Source organism: Miscanthus floridulus, chromosome 2 (assembly GCF_019320115.1).
Source record: "Miscanthus floridulus cultivar M001 chromosome 2, ASM1932011v1, whole genome shotgun sequence".
In the NCBI taxonomy this organism is placed as follows: Eukaryota; Viridiplantae; Streptophyta; class Magnoliopsida; order Poales; family Poaceae; genus Miscanthus; species Miscanthus floridulus.
This window is the reverse complement of record NC_089581.1, coordinates 76,257,464-76,264,291: the sequence shown is the minus strand read 5'-3', so window position 1 is coordinate 76,264,291 and position 6,828 is coordinate 76,257,464.

The following is a 6,828-nucleotide window of genomic DNA, read 5'->3' as shown; positions in this document are numbered from 1 at the left end:
AAGGTGATACATTAGCCCTTCCACTAAGTACTAAGCGATCTAATCCTCATCATGATCACTATCGAGGTCAGAGGTAGGATCCTCTCCTCCCTCAGGCTCCACTTCTTCCTCTTCCTCGTCCTCCTCTAGATCCATCTCTGCGGCTCTAGGTGGAACATAAGGGTAGAGCTGGTTATTCAGTTGATGAACCTCCTCATGTAGGTTATCGTTGTACTCTTCTGAATTGGCTAGCTGCTGCTCTAGCTCAAACTATCGAGCTCTCAGAACATCTTTTGTGGACCAGACTACATTTCTCTGGTGAGTTAACTGAGCCATCTCTACATTGAGCCTCTCAATCTCAGCATCGTGCTCCCTCTGAAGCTAACATTGGTCCTCGCAGGCATGACCAAGAGCACCAGACACACGTCTTAGGCTACCTTCTACTCCATCTAACACCTTCATCACTGCGAACATGGCGCTCATGGCTGGGTTATCACTGTTCTACCCTTCTACTGCACCAATCTCCAAAGATCTTCCTCTTGCCTGCTGCCATGAGTCAGTGGAGGGGTTGCCCCTCAGAAAGACTCCAACCAAGCGGCTGCCAGCTCCTGAGGAAAACGATCCATGATATCCCTCAGTATCCCAAAGGCTGCCCTGCTAGCTACTTCTTCAGCAGTCCTACCAGTTGACTCATAACACCAACCTATCCACTTAGAACTGTCACCTCAGGGATGAACAACGGCCTCCACAATAACCAAGAGACCCTCCCCCAACTGCTCATTCGCCCAGAAGTAGCGGGGCTCCATTCCATCAGGATAGCCTACATAGCTGAGCACTCTCCACAAGAGTGTAGGCATCCCAAACTCTCCAAGAAATGTGTGGCATTGATGGGTACGTGGAGCAAGCTGATGGCGGGGAGCTCTGCCTCCGGTGGACTTGCGAGCGGTCTGCTTTGTGCATGCCATCTGCACCATTAACATGTACCACTTGGTGAGAGACTAGGCCATAATGGAGAAGAGTTACATATTCGAGTAAGAAATTTATAAGGGGAGGAACAATGTAATTATTTATTATCATGATGCATGCACGTTTCGTACGTCCTCACAAACTTAGAAAAAATTTATTTCTAACGGTAGACACAGTGGCATACATACGTTCTCTCATGTATAACGTAACTAGTCGAGCTACATGTTTCGTTGTTAGTGTACATGCATAAAATTTCATTTCAGCCCTAAACCCATAATGAAATATGCAGAATGTAATTGTAAATACTTCCATATATGTATACCCATATATATACTTCTGTATCAATCTACCCGACAATAATTTAAACCCACAATTAAATACATACCATATACACATGCAAGCATGCATACATAGTCATACCAAAACTATCTCTCCCCGGCCGCATGCTCACATCTTGCGGTCATGTCACTTATCATCTTACCTTAGCGTAGAGGCATTTGATCCATACATTATCACTCAAGTGAATGGCATCCATACAATAGCACGCCGTATGGACGATGAAGTAAAAACCCCTATGTTAGTACTTAAGTAGCCACCTAATAGTCCTTAATTTGGGCATAAGAAAAGTGATCATTGGCACACTTTAGATTTTAAATTCCTATTATATAACTATTAGTTGCTAGAGAAGGGTTTTTGGAAACAATAACTTTTGTTTTAATTACACATGTGACAATTAACGTTAAATCTTGCTCTGATACCAGCTATCGCAGAACCAACCAATTTATAAGAGTACAAGTACGATGGCAGCCCGCAAGCGGTCGCACTATCATACTTGAACCCATATAAACCCAGTAGTCCGTCGAGTACCACGACAGGTCTCGATAAATGATTTACAACAACCAAGATCGTACATGATTCAACATACATGCCACAGATTACATAAAGTTCACAGATACATTTCATCATTAGAGTACAAATAAAAGTTATTACAAACTGAGTTTGATAGATAAAGCGGAAGTAAATAAGTTTGAAAATAAAGTTTCCAACATAGTTTGATACAGTGCCAAGTAGGATCACGGTCCATAAAAGCAAAGATAGAGATTAATAAAGAAGCCTGCCCAAGGCTTACTCCTCATCCACGGTGGGATAGAAGCAACTCTTACAATAACCATGATACACAGTGCCATCTGCAACAATGGGAAATAAAACCCTGAGTACGAGAAGGTACTTAGCTAGACTTACCCGTCATAAACCAGAAATAAAATGACTCCAAGGATTATGCAAGGCTGTATAAGTGGAGATAGCTTGACAACATTTTTCATAAAGGCAATTAACTTAGTCATACAATTCGAATTCCTTTAACAAGTTAATTATAACTATCCATTTCTAGATTTGCAACTATCCTGTGCCAAACATGTGGTATATCATTTAAAAGCATACAATAGTAACCATAGCAGGTATTGTACTTCCATATTCATTCGAACCATCATGTTCCATAACACATTTACTACGATGTTGGGACTAGCCAAGTTTCTCACTATCCGGGAGAGACGGTGATTCAAATCGATTTCAACCAGCTGGGAATTTATTCCTAACACAAACCTAGGCATACCGCGCGAAGGCAGCCTTAGGTCACCTTTGGTACAACTCAGGTCCACATTTCACGGGTCCATACTGTGCCGCACAATCTAGAACACTAGATGCCAGGACGTTCAGGCCTAGCCTGCCCTTGGGCTTAGTCTGATTGTTCCCCAGAAGGAGCGCACAATAGAACAGGTCTCGGCCTGAGTTGAATTACTCGGCTTCACGGTCGGAACGAGTTATCCGGCCAGCTAAGTGAGAGGAATGCGTTCAATCTTGTCAGAAGTGCCAACAATGGTACGGTCCTTAATCGACACAGATGGGGATAGATTCACACCCAAGACCTCCATGTCTTGTTGCTTCTCAATCGACATCCCGCCCAGTCTCGATTTTCTTTTACCCCATGGTTCTGTTCCACGATAGCAAATATAGCCAACTGTGCTCTGGTATCCACCTATATCTCGCAGGTGACAGGACATCACCTGACTTCTACCGGTCTAAGCATGGCTAAGCATATATTCAATCCTGGACCTATACCGGTTAAAGGTGTAATATCTAGACAAGGAATTTATATGCATCAAGTGGTTCCATTCAACTCTTATAACCTAATGCATCAATCATAAATACTCAAGTAATCATTTGTAAAATACTAGGAGACTTAGAATGCTCTGGGGCTTGCCTCGCAGAAAGGAAGTGGGGCGGTGGTCAGGACACTCCGGAAGCTCTTCAGGATTCTGCTCCACGCCTTCGGGAGCTGCGACTTGAGGATTCTCCTGCTGGTCTCCTTCCTCTATCTCGTCGAATTCCAGCAATGTTATTTCTTCCTCCGATCCTAGATGTATGAATATGGCATAAGATATCGTGAATGCATATATGTTAACAAGTGCATCATGTTCTACTGAGTAGGTGCATATCTCTTCTTGATTATGTAATTAATTACTTCGACAATGCATCTACTACTTCACAAACAGCAGCTACTTATTTTACTCATAACTGGAGTTCTAATTATCCAAATGCAGTGATCCTGGACTTTCTGGAAAGCTTATCAAATTATCTACAACTTTGTTATTAACCATTTTTACAGCAAACATCATTCTTATCCTGCAACTTATCAAACTCCAGAATCTGTCCGGAATCCTTCTAATTTGCATTACAAAATAACAATACTTCTACTTCATGTAATCATTCAAAGTTTGACAACACAAAGTCTACCAACAGTTTAAGCATACCAATTACACTCAAGAAAACCTAATGGTGAAGCCCAAACTATTTCTTTATATGCCTTTATTATTTTATTTAGATACATAGGTTAAATAATAAATATATATCAAATGTGCATCAAAAATTCTTAAAAATTTACAGTGCCTTACTAATGCTATCAAAGGACTACTGTAAAAGTTTCATGCCATTTTATTCAATAAAACACTCTATACAAAAAAGACAAAGCATAAAGGCTTAAAATAACATAAATAGAAAACCCTAGTGAAAAGTGTCAAGCAATAAATTTCCTATTTTTCTTAGCATCCTTATGGTACTAGGATATCCCCCAACAAATTTAATGAATAGTGGATTCATAAATAATTTATAAAAATTCATACAAGGATTCACTATTTATAAAAGAAAAATCTATAACTACAAATCTACACATACACTGATCCTCAAATTTTTACTAGAGCTCATATATGTTAAGAATAGCTTACCACAAAAATTTCATAATTTTTGGAGCACAGGAACTCTATATATAAAATAAACAAGTTTGCATGCATTCAAAAACACATTTCAAATCTCCATTTAAATCTTCCAAAAATTCTATTGTAAGTGTCAAGACTATATTTTTCCTAAATACTACACTTCCTAAGGAACATAACCAAATTTATTTCACAATTTTTGAAGCTACCAAACTGGAGATATAAAAATCACAAAACAATGCAAAATCTGGAATCAAAATGAACTAGCTTTCAAATACAGAGTTGCTGACCAGTGGGACCCGCTGACAGAGGACCCCACATGTCATCGAGACAAGAACAGAGTAGGCGACGCTACTCTACTGGCGCGGCTAGAGCTCGTCGACGGCGAACTTGCCGGTGGTGACATCTTCACCCGGTGATCTACTCGACCTAGCACACCTATTGCACTACTTGGTGGGGCCTCTCGTCGGTGCTAGCAACGGCGGCGGTGGCCATGGCGGGGCAGAGGTGCAGGACGATGGTGAGACGCCGGTGGAAGCTACGGCGACTCAATCAAATGCACGTACAATCATCTACGGACTACAAGGAAACTATTGCGTGTGCTCTCGTGGCCTGGTTGGGTCTGACCACGGCGACAGAGGTGGTGGCGGAGCTCCGGCGAGGCTATGCGCGGGGCTAGAGCTTACCGAGCTCAATCAGCGGGCACGGGCTGGCGTAGGGAGTCGTTGGGATGGCGGTGGTGCTATTACGGTGATGGAGAAGCGGCTAGGCAAGCCAGTGACTGGCACGGCGATGGTGGGCTCTCGGCGCCGAGGCTGCAGCTGCTGTAGGCGAGTGGATGGCGAAGGAGGAGCTGGGAATGCGAAACTGAGGGCGCGGACAGGAGCGTGCGGTAGCTGGGGTGGTAATGGCTGGCTCAGGCTCGTCGTGGCCTGTGCGGTTAGGGCAACGGCGATGCACGGCCATCGCGACCTCCACGCGGCGGCTCTATCCTGGCGATCGGCCACTATGCCGATCGATTCAGTTCGTCAGTGAACGCGAGTTTGAGCCTGACAATGAGTTTTCACGATGATTTACCTGCTAAACCGAAGCTCCAAAGTGCAAATGATCTACATGACTTGTGTAGTCCTATGTACCAGCTACAACTTTGGTTAAGGAATCATGCTCAAATTCGCAACTGAAACGGAGTAAAATCATGACCAAGGTCGGTCTATCAGTCGGTCAGTGAACAAGGACTTAGCAAATTTTGTGAAGTCTTGAATTGTTGATTTTACTGATTTTTGTGATCTCAATTCAAGCATGTTAGGAGCTGAATCAGTTAATGACCCAAAAATAAAAGTTGTTCCTTATAGCAAATACTACAACTTTGCTTTAGTGATCTCCTCCATGCAAGGTCTCTAACACCTAGTTCAAATTTGGTCAAACATGTCACATTTAAATGATGATACACTTCAAATCATGGCTTAATGACCTAATTACCCCTAACTGTGAATATCAAAGTTGTTCATAATGATACTCTAAACATGTTTAGGCTAATTGCTAGGTCATACAATCATTTCATGTATTAGTCACTCATAGAGCTATTTAGTGTAATCACAAGAAACATGACTTAAGGGCTTGATCATGGGAAGTGACATTCATGAACCATGTTCCATTTGCTAACCTAAGTATTGCCAAAATATTTTTGTGACTCATATCAACCGTCTACATGTATACACTCATGATCATATGCATATACACATGGAGACATGAAATAATGAGAAAAGTTGCATATGTTCAAGAAACATGCGATAACAAGCAAATGTTGCAGATGTTTCAACCTAATGTTTCAATTGTAAATGCTTGTTTATGAATGCTTGATGCTCATGCTCATGTTATGCAAGTCAAGTTATGCAAGGCTAACACCCGAGGTGTTACAATTATGTACTTCGATAGGTCTGTAATGGCACTCGGCTCAGGGGCTAGAGTGGTTTTGATCTCCCCATATGGAGCAGGCTCCACTATGCTATCCGCCTCCACTTTTTGGCCTCAAACAACACCATGGAATACGAGGCCCTCATCAATAGACTATGCATCGCTAGTGAGCTCGGCGCTATGTAGCTCTATGTCCGAGGTGACTCAGAGTTGGTCATCGACCAAGTCATGAAGGAGTCCTCTTGCAAAAGCCCCCTCATGGCAGCATACTACCACGAGGTGCGCAAGCTTGAGGACAAATTCTAGGGGTTCAAACTGCATCATGTCCCCCAAAAGGACAATGATGCCACTGATTTTCTCGCAAAATTGGCTGCCAGGCAGGTTCCATCTCCACATGGGGTCTTCATCAACAACCTTCATGAGTCGTTCGCCCGCATTTTGGAAGGTTTGATCTAGACACACCCCGATGCCAACCTAGCGCTCGTTGGCTCTAACCTCGGTGCCTCCATGATGACATCGCCCATCGACGTCACGATGGTAGCACTCAATCAAACTCACTGGCGAGCGCCGCTACTCACCTAACTCCTCGAGGACATTCTCCCACCTAGAAGGACCAAAGTGCAATGGATCACTCGACATGCCAAGACATTCATCACATTCGATAACAAAGTTTACAAGCAAAGTCTATCGGAAATACTCA